Below are 14,515 nucleotides of genomic sequence, written 5' to 3'. Positions count from 1 at the left end.
GCCAATGAATTACTTTTGAAGTGTTGTGGAGGCACACAAAATTTAATGAAAGGTATATTTCAGAGGAATCTCCCTCCCTAAAGTGCTACTCCCCTCTACATATCTCTCTTCCTTTAAAAGCCTTCTGAAAATTTATCTTAAACTTCTTTTAATCATCTCTCCCAAGACTCCGCATCTGATCATTTCTTCCTTTGAAGCGCCTTGGGATGTTTTCCTACATTAATGGCACTGTATAGGTGTGTTTTGGTGGGTGCCTGTTCTGTGGTGAGCTGAGATGTTGTTTTGTTGTGAGCTGAGACGATGACTGTCAGCAGGCTATTCAATCATGGAGGCTATCATGGCTAAGCTTAATCCCTGCATCCCTTGGCGCCCACACATATATAGCCAGGGGAGGGTTAGCAAACAAGAGATATTTTCCAGTAATTTTCCCCTCTCTAGCCCAGAGAAACCGAGGCTTATTTTGCCCCTACTACTCCTAGCTGAGATCAATAAATTCAGCATAGATTAAGGATTGAACTGGGAACTTCCTGGTCTGTGTGGCTCAGTGTGGCTCAGTGCCACAGTGGTAGTGCATTTACCTGCTGCATCATTGGGAGAGCCAAAGGGAAACTTCCTGTATTACAACAGTTCTTTTAATTGTAGTAGCAGTCTGTTATGATTACAACTTCTTTCCTATCACATATCTTTTACCATAATGTTACCTACTTCAGAGTTCAGGTCTGTTCATGTTGTCAGTGCATAGTCTATGCTTTATTGTTCTCCTATCCACCGTGGCTCAGTTGGTAGCACTCTCGCCTATGAGTCAGAAGGTTGTGGGTTGAAGTCCCACTCCAGAAACTTGAGCACAAAATCTAGGCTAACACTCTAGTGCAGTACTGAGGGAGTGCTGACCTGTCGGAGGTGCTGTCTTTCGATGAGATGTTAAACCGCCCACTCAGGTGGAGGTAAAAGATCCCGTGCAACAATTTCAAAGAAGAACAGGTGTCCTGGCTGATGTTTATCTCTCAACCAACATCATTAAAACAGATTATCCAGTCATTATTACATTGCTATTTGTGCAACCTTGTGTGCAAATTGGCTGCCGCATTTCCTACATTACAACAGTGACTACACTTCACACAAAAAATACTTCATTTGGCTGTAAAGCGCTTTGGGATGTCCTGAGATCGCGAAAGGCGCTATATAAATGCAAGTATTTTTTTCTTTTTACTATTACCATCAACTGTTACACTAACTCCTCACAGTTTTTAAACAGTCATTCATAATGCACTGCCTGCCAAGAATTGTGATGCAATCTGCATGTCATAACTATCCATTGGCACCAACATTAAAGTCCTCATCTTCCATTGCAAGTTAGCATCACTAAAAATACATTTGTGTTGCATTTCAAAATGCAAAAGGCTGGACTTATTGTGCCATTCAGTTTTCCATGATGTCCTTCTTTTACTGTGTGCTACAAAGGAAGATTAGAAAGGGACTTCATTTAATACCCAACCACCAATTAAGTTATTTTCAATAAGGATAGAGGGCTAGTCATGGTGCACAGTACAATCCTCTGCCAAATATTGGTGGCAAATCCAACAAAAATTACTTTATGCTCTTGTTTTCTCTAACTCCTTGCTGCAGAACACAGTGGGTAGTGGTAAGTTGGAAGCAAACTAACAGAGAGGACTATTGAGTTTTACAGGCTGACAGGGTTCCTACAGGTGCAATGAAGAATTGATATGACACACAAAGCCCTATTTGTCAAATCTCTCACTTATATCAATTGGAAAGAATTTTGTTCTGTTAACATCCAATTAATGTGCATGATTATCGTCCTATTATTGTCAATGGATGGAAAATTGGAGGCAAAGCACCCACGATTTTCTGATAAATTACCCATTGCGTTTAAGGCCCTGTTGAGGGTGTGGGGCCTCGGGACATTCCACCTCAGATATCTTATTTCGATTGCGCATTCTCAGCTTTAAAACTGGTAAGAGATACAAATTAAATAGATGGGTAAAGAAATAGTTCTAAAAATTTACTCTTATCGCCAAATAATGGACAGTCATGTAATTTAATCCTGAATACATGAGGAAAATCCTCGAATACCATGAAGTAAAAATAGAATTTGACCTCTTTGGTCACTGTAAATCAATAGCCTGATGTTATCCCCATCATGGCAAAACACCCCTATTGTTATAGTACAACAAACCCTCTGACTCACCATGAGCAACACCACAGGAGATATGATAGTAAATATAACAAGCCGGAACTTGCTCAGAGCGACGTGGCAACTTTCGCAGCCGCTCCTGCGAATAAAATGTACGAATTTACTTACTGCGGATCAGTGGCGTAGACTTGTGTGATTTGGAAGTTTTCAAAAAATGCGCGCCATCAACCCAGTCTCTGAACAGCGTGGGTTGATTCGCATGGGGAAATGTCTGAGAACGGAAGACACGCCCACAAATCCTGTCAGGAACAGAAGTCATGCCCACAAGCAGGCAAGCAAAGTTCATTCATTTAAAGTAATAGTCTGCAAGTCATTGTAAATAATATTGTTAGAAGAAATTTAATTAAATTAAAGAGACAGAAGTGAAAAGTTTTAAAAAAAAAATTTTCAACTATTTAATTTTTAATTTTTTTTTAATGACCAAAAAATATTACAAAAGGAGTAATATGAGACTCCATTTTTAAAATTTAATTTTTAGTTATTTGACAGTCATTAAGAGTCATCGTGCTTTTAAAAAGTAGTGTACACCTGGTATTTTTCAGCATCCCTTTTGGTGGCGTAAGTAGTTACATTCCATCTGGGCAGATGGGCAAGTATCTGATTTTTCTGTGATTTCTATGATTGTCGCGTGCGATTCCCCTTTAATTCGCAGCTGTCAAATCACCAGCGAACCAATAGGAATAAGTTCACGATTTCCAAGTTTTAGTGCAAATGTGCGAACTTGCTCCTTCGATTTAGTCGGTGGAGACAGAGGACGCCATTGAGGAATGCCGTTCTCAGGTGAATAATTTCTACCCCAATATGTAGTAGAATTTTACTGAGTTTGAATGAATTGTCCACATATACAGCATAATTAATTTTAATGATGCACCACAGTATAGACAAGGACAACATCAGGCATTAAGTTAAATAGATTTCAAACAATTTTTGAAGCTCTTTGTTTAATATAATCAGGTACAGGAAGTTTTAGGATGAGATGCCCAATGCACTTCACTAGCAGGTGGATTCTGATGCAGCCTCATTTCCTGTTCCTATCTCTTCCTGCTTTGAAGTATTGGTTCGGAGTGAGCTTCATTGGCTACAGGAGTTTTTTTAAGACCTCTGAGAGCAATACTGAGGTTTGCTTTCAGTTGTTGCATATTTGCTTTCATGTTGTACATTGTCTTGGCATTCATTAAATTTCTAACCAGCACACACATTCCTTTCACTCTTTCCAAATCTACATCACTGTGCTTTTGCATCAAATTCTCGATCTATGTTCATGCTCCAGGCCTGAATATTCTATAGAGAAGCTGTCTTTCGGTTGAAAATAATTGTACATTGCGGCTTTTCATCTGCTGTACACCACCACACAAAACCTCATAATCAATTGAACTGACAAATTTCAATCCTTTTTCATGGATGTTTCCTTCAGGTGCCTCAAATGATAGAAGGGTCCATTCATGCATCTCATGCACAGATTCTGTTTGATAATGTGGTCGTAACATTGACGCTCATCAGTTCATTCCATATAATCTTTGGACAGATTGACCATCATCTGCTAATCCCATAAATACTATTTTTTTGTGGAACCCCCTCTAGCTATAATGATAAATCCTTCGAAATCTAAGGTGCACTGTATTTTGCTCTTACGAGCATTTTCCTACAGATTATTCCTACTATCAAAGAAAATGAACCCACTCCTTCTGTCCCTTTGTGTGCATTTTTATTTGATATTGTATTGTTTCCTCTCTTCACACTGGGTGCTTTCTGACACAGTAAAAGCGGGGAGCTGCTGCTCAATTACCTTATTCCTCAATGCAGTCAATCACTTTAGTTTTGGATGTCACCTCATTATGATGGTTCCTAATGATTCTTGTTAACTAACTATTGCACTGAGCAGACATGCGAAATCTCTGCAATCTGTGTGAGTCTGCACAATGAAACAGAGCACACATTTACAGTACTTCCAATTAAATGTTTGATTTCCTACAATACATTCTACTCTATAATGCTCAAAATCACAGGTTTTTGTGATAAAATGAAAGGAGTTATAAACATGTACGTATTTTTCTGAAGAGCCTTTTCTCACGTTGCACAAAAACTGTCTGACAATTGATTAGTAATCATCCTCCCCCAAACAGCATATTACAGGTCTTAACTCCATAACTGCTATTAGCTGCAGCTGGCAAAAATGATGCACAATATGAGGGCGATGCTAAAATGTCTGACAGCTAATTGAAGATGTTGCAAGAAATAAATTAACTGTTACTACTGACAATGTGCAAATGTGCTGCTGATGGAAGCTCATATTAACTGCTTAAGATTTGTCTCCAGATTCTTCTCTGCAGTATTGAAAGCTGTATTCCATTAGTCATCCTTGTCTGATTGTTAACCTTTGGGTAGCTGTTTTGGCACCTTAATGCACAATGACACTGCACTTATTGTTTAAATAAAATGTGTCAGAATTATTAGAGAATGTAATCAAGAAAAAAACACTCTGTTTTGTATCATATTGTAAGACAGTTTTTAGTGTATTATGCAGATATTGTCCTTGACTGCATGGGGTCAAAACTGCAATTTTGATCTCACTTGCAGCATGGAAAATCAAACTTAGTTTCTGCGAGGTAATTAAGGAAATACTGAAGCAGGCAGAAAATTGGCAAGCTACTGAAATCACATGACCAGCACCAATGTAATGTTGTGACTCAGTTGAATGAATGATGTATCTACAATATCCTCTGCTGGTGCCTATGGAAAACAACCACCAATTCCCAACTCCCAGCTTCATAATTAGAATAATGACTTAATACATGCCCTGAAGGTATAATAACTGCTCCTGGAGCTATGCTGTTTAATCTATTTGCACTTCACTCTGCTGCTGAAGAAAATATATTCAGTTGTTTGGATATTTTAATTTTTTTTATATATTTATAATAAATTGAGAAAATGCTAGAAATACACAGGAAATCTATCAGCATTTGAAAGAGAAAAGACAGGTTGACATTTTGGGTGGGGAATCTTTGATGATGTGCTGTTTGTTGCTCTTCCTTCCTGTTTTTATTTCAGTTTTCCAGTTTTCATGTTTCTTTTCACATCTACTGATTTTTTTTTCCTGATTTCACGCTCATGAAAATAACTACGACTGAATTTAATTTTAATATTTACAATCGAAACAGGTGGAATATGATAAAAGTTGAGGGGTGACTCCACCCTATCTACAAGTAAACTTCATCCCACCTTCTTTGTCACTAAGATTGAGACCATCCGTTCAGCTACCTCTGCCGCATCCCTCTCTTCCCCTTGTCTACCAAGCCAGGGTTTCCCCCTGTACTAACCCTGAAGCTGTATCTTTCTCTAGTTTCTCTCCTATCTCCCCTCATGTGCTCTCTGAGCTCACCTTGTTCATGAGACTCACCTCTTGCACTAAACTGCTGACCACCCAATTTCCCTTTCTGTTCCCCATGCTAGTTGACATTGTAATTGGTTTCCTCTCCAAGTACTGCCCCTTCCCATTCAAATCTACCATCATCAAGCCCTCCTCAAAAAATCCACACTTGACTTCTCTGTGTGCTTGCAAACTACCACCCCTTCTCCAACCTCTGTCACCCCTCCAGAATGTATTGTTGCCTCTCAAATCCGTGCCCATCTGTCCTGCAATTCCATGTTTGAACCCCTCGAATCAGGTCTCCGCTTCTGTAACAGCATTGAAATGATCCTAATCAAAGTCACAAATGACATCCTCAGTGACTGTGACCATGGTGCACTATCTCGTCTCATCCTCTTGATCTCTCTGCAGCCTTTGACATGGTCGACCACACCTTCCTCCTCCTACATTTTTTTCTCCATTGTCCAGGTTAGTGGGACTGCCCTCGTCTGGTTCCACTCTTACCTAGTGGTAGCCAGAGAATCTCCTGCAATGGCTTCTCTTCCCGCCCTCATACGTCTGGACCCCTTCCCCCTCCACCCCACAAGGATCTATCCTTGGCCCCCTCCTATTTCTCATCTACACGCTAACCCTGAGTGACATCTTCCAAAGACACAATGTTGGAGTTCCACACTTCTTGTCCGACATCCAATACTGGATGAGCCGCAATTTACTCCAATTAAATATTGGGAAGACCAAAGCCATTGTCTCCGGGCACCGCCACAAACTTCGTTCTTTCCCGACTGGTTCCATCCCCCTCCTGGCTACTGTCCCAAGCTGTTTGTAACCTTGGCGTCCTATTTGACCCTGAACTGAGCTTCAGACCCCATATCCTCACCATCACAAAGACCACCTACTTCCACCTCTGTAACATTACCCATCTCTGTTCCTGCCTCAGCCCATCTGCTGCTGAAACCCTCATCCATGCTTTTGTTACCTCCAGACTCGACTATTCCAATGTTCTCCTGGCCAGCCTCCCAACTTCCACCTTCCATAAACGTGAACTCATCCAAAACTCTGCTGCCCATATCCTAACCTAAGTCCTGTTCACCATGACCCCTGTGCTTGCTGATCTACATTTGCTCCCAGTCCATCAACGCTTCAAATTTTAAAATTCTTATCCTCATGTTTAAATCCATCATGGTCTTTCCCCTCTTTATCTCTGTAACCTCCTGTAGAACTACAAGCCACCAAGAAGTCTGTGTTCCGCCAACTCTGGCCTCTTATGTATCTCCTACTCCCTTCATCCCAGCATTGGCGGCCGTGCATTCAGTTGTCTAGGCCCAAAGGTCTGGAATTTCCTACTTGAACCTCTCTGCCTTGTCACCTCTCTCTCTTCTCTTAAGACCCTCTTTAAAATATACCACTGTGACCAAGCTTTTAGTCACCCCTCCGAAAATCTGCCCCTTTGACTCCGTATCAATCTTTGTCTAATTACGCTTCTATGAAGCATCTTAGGATGTTTTCCTACATTAAAGATGCTGTATAAATGCAAGTTGTTGTTTGTTGTTGTTGAAAACAGGCATTAATCTACACTTTCTCAGACCAGAAACCTCTCCAGGAAAGCACTTGTCCAGTTTTGAGGGCATTAGTTGCTCTATTTCATTGTGTGGAAAGAACCTCCTCTTCGCAAGAATGGCTTGTGATTTTCTAATTTTGAAATCATAACATCCAACCCTATTTCCAGGATTTAATTCAAATAATGTGACCTGAATCACATCACCCCTAAATCTTCTTGTGATAATGTATATAAATCAAGTTTCTAAGTATCTTCATAACAAAATGATTTGAGTAGAATCTTTATTGCTCTTTGACAGGGCCTCTTAAACCCAGGTCATACTGGATTTCTCATCAAAGGTCAGCTTAACTTGAAATTGGCTGCAATTTGACCTACAGTGCAGAGTATAACCCATTTAAACCCTGGATACCAAACAGTACCAGTGTAAATCTGACCAGGCTCAGTGATGACATCCCACTTGCACAGATTTGGACAGATATTAGTACAGTCTGACAGGTTGCCTCGTGATTTCCATCTCTTCTTCTGAATTCCAGTTTTTCACTTCATCAGTTCTGACCTCTGCACCTTGACCTCTGTACAGTGTACCTCAGGTGTTATGTTTCATTGCCATCTGATTTAATCAAGCTATGTTGAAAATAAAACATGTTTTGCATGGAGCATAGGCATTAATCTGTTTCAATGTGTAACTTTTTAGATAACTCCTTGCAGTTTTACCTGAGTAAATAACTGTCTAACTGATCAAATTAATAATGAGCGACTTGTATTGATTTTTTTTCCCATAATGAATGAAATCCCCAGAGTTGAAATATAAATACCTGTGTAGATGTTGTGATTTACCTGAGATTCTAATTACACTACCAATTTTATCACTGCTACAAAGTCGTTTCTGCTTCTCACTAACTCTACAGTTGCTGTATAAATCCAGAGTCAGCGCTCAACCTGATCCCGGAGAGAATCAGAGTGAGAATCCCTGGAGGAGATGGTTGCACACTGCTTGTGTTTGATACTGAGTAACTCCTGCGTAATATCAAATGCTGGGCATTTTTTGCCTACCTCGGTTCATTTAACTATTTAGACAGTGCAGACACTGCTGCCTGCATTCTAAACACTTAAAGGACAATTCCAAACTCCTGTACTCCCAGTGAAGGGCAGTGCTAGTAAGGAATGTATTTTGGGAAATTAGTGGACAGACAACCAGTACACTCAAAGATTCCTGTGATGTGATGCTCCCACAACCCCTAACCTCTCTCCTAACCTGGTGACCATTTTACATTGATGACCCCTCATCACTGACTTCCCCACCTGAGAAAACAGTCTTTCCCTATTCACCCAATCAAAGTTCTTTGTAACTTTAAGAACCTCTATTAAAACTCTATTAAATATGTTAAACACAACTTGCCTTTAACAAATCCATGTTGGCTGTCCTTGATCAACCCATGGATTTCTAATTGCTCACTAATTTTATCTTGAACCTCTGGTTTCCCTCCTCCTCACCGTACTTCTGCCATTAATTTCCCCTTTTCTTCCTCCCACTTACCTTTTTCAGACCTTTACTCTGAAAATCCCTAGGAAGGGCTCATTTGAGATCATTACACTGAGGCATCAAACAGTAGGAGCAACTGAGAGTGAAAGTTAATGTAGCTCTTTAAACTAAGTCAACTTCAAGATCTTTGTCCTCTTATTCAGATCCCTTCATGGCCTCACTGCACAAATCTGAGCCATTCATCCCCGGCCATACCCTCTGCATCTCAGATTTTAGATTGCTACTTGTTCTTTGCTCCCTCTACTCCACCATCAAAGGTCGACTGATTAGTCACAGTGCTCCTGCTGGCCTTAAAGTCTTTTAAAATACCAATTTTTTCAACCATGCCATTGTTCACTTTGTCCTTAACCCTCCCCCAAATTTTACTTTTTTTCTTTTCAATGTCCACTTCTCTGCTCTGTGAAGTGCCCAGATAGCTTTTATGTGAGGAGTGCTATACAGATGGAAGTTGTTTATACATGAGCGGTGGGATGCCACGGTACACAACTAAGTGATCCATGGTACTTCTGTACCACAGGTACCAGTTTGAGACCAGTGATGGTTAGAGTGACATGGGGCTGGCAGACTGTGATACTGCCAGCTCCGCAAGACTGTCTGCCCAGTGGAAGTGGGCCTGTGCGCCTGCAGGCAAGCATAAAAGTTCACAGGCTCACTTACCAGTGCCTGATGGCAGTTAAGTTTCACTTTTAATAAAAAACCAATGCGATCGTCCATTTTTTGCTGTTGTTAAAAAAAATGGTTTTAAAATTCTCAGGTGATTATTTGCACCACCTGGGAATTGTTTCAATGCGTTTTTCACCAGTTTTAGTTATACTGCAGTCAGTGTGGAGATGAAACAGTGCAAGACTATGGTCCTGTTACAGTTTGGGCTTTCTTATGACACTCTTAACTCGCGGTCACAGCAAAAGGGCAGTTTCCATAAGCAAACTTAATCTCTCATGAACTGAAACTTGCAACTTTATGCGTGACGTGAATAGGGCAGTATGTCACAGGACTGATAGTGACACTTTTACCACCAAAATTGGCCGTCCATCACATTTTTCTGCCTACTTTGGAAAAGCACCAAACATCATAAGGGATAAAATTGATCTTGTGAGGTAGTGTGGAACAGGTGGTGGAAAATCAGCAGCACATTTACACCATGCCTGATTTCTTTTCTGTTTTTTGCTTAACACCGTATAATGCTCCTGAACAGCAGGTCCTCGTGAGCAGTGCCATGGGAGAGCCACTAGTATTTTATAATTGCTGAATCACAATATGGAGTGATTAGCATTCCTTTTGTTGTTTTAAGTAAGGGTTGGATTTTTATTTTAAAATTATTTCCCTGCTGCATTTTATTTCCCTTCCCTTTTTTTAAGGTTCCCTTTCCCCTCTGCTGTGCTTCATTTACCGCTTGAAAGGAAGGGCAAGGAGACTACTGCCTGGCTTCTGCCAGATCTGCTATCCAGTTGGCTTCTGTGAAGTATATGAGCATCATGCAGAGTGCTATGCCTGTGATTTTTCCATCCTTCCTTGTGGGAAGCCTTGATCCTCTCTTCAGCATCTCCTTGATGACTCGCTCTGGGAAGAATTGCAGGCACAAGACCATCTTTTATTTGTGTATTCATGTGTCCTAACAGTCTTGTTCTCTTTCCCTCCCCACCTCCCCTACCTTTAGCAATACACCCAGATAATGGCCTTCCTATAATGTTAAATGTTACATTTAATGTGCTGGATATTAATACTAAAAAGTTAACTGCTAAAAAGTTAATGCCAGTATAGCAGGTTCATTGGTGAACATTTTTACATTAAAGATGCAGAACAATCTTATAATGCTGTCACTTGCCAACAACAGTTATGGACTATTGTTTTTTGGTAAACTCAGAAAAAGGATGATGTCTTTTTAGGTAACAGTTATTTGTTGTCTGTGACCCCATTTTGAGGCTTATTGAATGTTCAAGAATAGAAAGTTACTGTGTTTGTGGCTGTGCATGTCTTGCTATGAGCACCATCTGGTGGTCTAACAGGAGATTGCATCACTGCTGGGTATGTGGTGCTCAGGTCTCTCTGCACACAGTCACCTGCTATACTGGGTGGACAAATAGTGCACATCACAGAAATAAAGATGGTGTGACAACATGAAGCTGACATTCCATCTAATGCCACAATTACTTACTTGTACTGCCATATATACCAAACCACAAAGCACAACTATTATTACGGAGAGTGTGCATACAAATAATGTGATCTTATATCAAGAAAAAGCTATGACTAGCCACTTGTAATTAGAGGTTATATATTGAAATAAATTATAAATACACTTTGTACAATTCTGAGACTTGTGAAAGGAAGAGCTAAAAACCGAATTATAACTGGTAAATATTATGATATTTGGACAAAAACCAGATAGACTTACATGCACACAGTCTCTCTCTCTCTCTCTCATATGCATACACAAACAAACAGACATATATAAATATAATCTATCTCACAACAAAAATACTTTACAGGAAATTATTGAATACAGTGTTTCAAAATTTGATGCCATATTTGGTTTATGTTTCATTCACGGATACTTTCCATCTGCTGGACATCATTGGTAATTTTATTGCTCAATGGAGGATTCTTCCATATGTGTGAAAATTAAAATGAACATTTAGTGGTGTGAAGTAACACTTAACAGGTGGCAATGAAGTACAGTGTTCCAAGATTTATTTAAACCACGTGTCATGTTCTCCAGGAGGCTTGTGCTTATAAAATAAAGAATATCTCATCAGTGATGGTGAATTCCAGTAAATTCCTTCTTCACTCACACAGTGGTGTTATAACACATGAAGATTGCAGAACTAAATTTATTAAAGGAGCTGTATGCCTTAATTGCAGATATTGCGATGCTATCCCTAGTAATCTGTCAGATAAGAATACATCATTTAAACGTGGTCAGTGAAGCTCCCTTGATGGCTTAGTGGGTGACTGCACCAAATAGAGCAGGGCGATCCTATGTTCAATTCCTGATCAATGCTGAGGTAGCTGATCTCACTTGGATTAGCACTAGAAGCACTGTAGTTGGCCTCAGTGCTCTGGGTTAATGAGTGGGGAAAAATTGGCCATGGTTCCTGCTCCTGATTGTTGTTCAGTGGGCCTTCCTGGAAAATGTGCATGTGTCACTTGCGGATAGGATTAAGCCTACCTGTGTTGCCTCTCCATCTCCATGTTCAAATAAATTGCCAACACTCTCCATACAGGTTCCTAATGGTTATGATACTGAACTAACAACTTAGAGGTGTTGAGCAAGTTGTGAAATTGAATTCAATAAGTCGCTAGAAAAATGATCATTAAAGCTGTTGGATTGTTATCAGGTTTTGATAAGTTCTTCAGGGAAAGGAGCCCCTACCTAATCTGGCCTGTGACTCCAGTGCCGCAGTATGTGGTTGACTCTTAATGCCCTTGGAAGTAGCCTAGCAAGCCACTCAATTATAACACACCCGCTGCAAAACAGAACAATAGGAAAAATATCAGAATCACATAGGTATTAGAATATTTTCTATTAGACAACATCCTAGACTACGAGAGGCGGGGGCACAGGCATATACAACCAGATGGACATAGCCCTGGGAGTTCTTAACAGTGGCTCAGGACCCCCTTATGACTCATGGCCAAAGAAACCTCTTGCTGATTACCTCCTTCTGTCACCTTCAACTGACAAATCAGTACGTCTCCATGCTGAATACCACTTGGAAGAAGCATTGAGAGCATAAAATGTACTCGGGATGGGCCTAGAGGGCATTGCTGTCAGACTGGGCCTCTGTCAGATGGTGAGGGAACCAACACTAGGGGGTACCCTTCTTGACCTCGCCCTCACCAAGTTACTTGTCACAAACATGGTTGTCCACAGCTGTAGTAGGAATGATGATCACACAGTCCTTGTGAACACAAAATCTTATCTTCACAGTGAAGACACCTTCCATCATGTAGTGTGACACTACCAACGTAGTAAGCAGAACAGGCTAAGAACAGACAAAGCAGCCCAAATCTGGACATCCATGAGGCACTGTGGGACATTAGCAGCAGAATTGTATACCACCACAATGCCCAATGGGTGGTGCAGAAAAGCACGTCAGGAACAGCACCAATCTTACCTTCAAATGAGGTACCAACCTAGTGAAGCTACATCACAGGGCTACCTGGATGCTAAACATTGAAAGTCGCAAGCTATAGACAGAGCTAAGCGATCCTACTACCAATGGATCAGAACAAAGCTCGATAGCCCTACCACATCAAGTCAAGGTGGTGATTGATATTCAGGAGGAGGAGGGTCAATGAACATCTCCATCCTCAACCATAATAGATGCTAATAGAATGTGAATGCAAGAGATGAGGCTGAAGTGTTAACAAACATCTTTCAACCAAAAGTGACAAATAAACAATTATACTTGCCATCCTCACCATAATAGATGCTAATATGCAGCCAAATTAGTTCTCCTTAAAAAGCAGTTAAGTGTACTAGTCAAGTGAAGACTTGGGCCCTGAAAACATTCTTGTTGAAGTGCTGACAATATGCACACCAGAATTAGCTGATCCACTAGCCATGCTATTCCAGCACAGCTATGACACTGACATCTGCCTGACAATGTGGAAAATTGCCTAGGTATGTCCCATCCACAGAAAGCAGAACATATCCAATGGCCAATTACTGTCCTATCAGCCTTCTCCCAATCATCAGCAGTGATAAAAAGAAGTCAGTTATAGTGCCATCAAGCACCACCTACACAACCATAACTTGCTTGCCAACCATCAGTGCAGTTCCACAGGAACCATTTGGCTCCAGACCTTGTCACAGCCTTGATCTAAGTCTGGATACAAGAGCTGAATGCCAGAGGAGGGGTGCGATTAATTGCCCTTGACATTAAGGTAGCTTTTGACCTAGTGTGGAGCCCTAGAGAAAATGAGGTCAACGGGGGTCAATGGGAAAACCCTCCTGTGGCCAGAGTCATAACAGATACAAATCTCAGGTCTCTGCTCTCGTTCCTGGAGCCACTCCAATGACATTTTGTGGAGGCAGGCCAGGTGGCATGCTGGAGTCACTCCATCGATGCTACAGGTGAGCAAGGTGGTCGACGGAGGGACTCTAATAGGGGAAAGCTAGCACTGCTAAGGAAACAGTATTTCTAATTTAAAAAAAAATTAATGTATGTGGTGTGTACTTGATACCAAGATGTTCTCCTCCTTTAGTAACGCTTGTATAAATTTATAGATGAATCACAGCTCATTGTAGCAGTTGAGTTAATGATGTGATAGTAGGGTTAATCAAATATGAAATCCTATTGGTTCAGTTCCCAGTCTCAGCCTATCCTGATAATGTACTTTTATCAGTTATGACTATCAATTTGACAATCATTAAAAACGCTTGTACATTCAGTGCTCTGATAACCACCTTCAGTCAGAAACGGATTGAAAACAAGTCCAGAAGTAGATTAGACACTGTGCCACATCACAGACATAAAGCAGCTCGTCATCATGTTCAATAATATGTGCACATCATAACAACTAGTGTGCCCCTCTCCTACGAGACACTCACCCTATCTAGGAAATAAATAGTTCAACAATGAGAAGCCTGAGGCTGAGAGGAAATAAAAATGAGGATCTCTACTTAAATAATTTCAGAATATATATAGAAAATTTGTAACAAAGTAGTTTGTTACATGTAAAATTGGTAAAAGCAAACTTATGGGGCAGTTATCACTGCTCATAGTATAACTGCAACCAGTATAAAGTGAACTTTTCAAAGTTGGTTCTAAAGTTTATAAAAGCACCAGGAATCTGCTTGACCATCTCGGTAAATTTCAAATCTTT

At 40.5% G+C, this 14,515-nt stretch overlaps 1 long non-coding RNA gene across 1 annotated transcript in view; it reads left to right on the top strand.

Annotated features, from left to right (window-relative positions):
- Positions 1 to 10,448, top strand: part of LOC137332143 (uncharacterized) — a 175,797-nt gene extending 165,349 nt beyond the window's left edge. The window contains exon 3 of the long non-coding RNA XR_010965600.1: positions 10,042 to 10,448. This is a non-coding gene — a long non-coding RNA (uncharacterized lncRNA). The remainder of the gene's footprint in view (positions 1 to 10,041) is intronic.
- Positions 10,449 to 14,515: the final 4,067 nt, after the last annotated feature.

The sequence above is a fragment of the Heptranchias perlo genome, chromosome 14 (genome assembly GCF_035084215.1).
Source record: "Heptranchias perlo isolate sHepPer1 chromosome 14, sHepPer1.hap1, whole genome shotgun sequence".
NCBI lineage: Eukaryota > Metazoa > Chordata > Chondrichthyes > Hexanchiformes > Hexanchidae > Heptranchias > Heptranchias perlo.
Note: the sequence above shows the minus strand (reverse complement) of the source record. Positions and strands in the feature narration are given on the sequence as shown.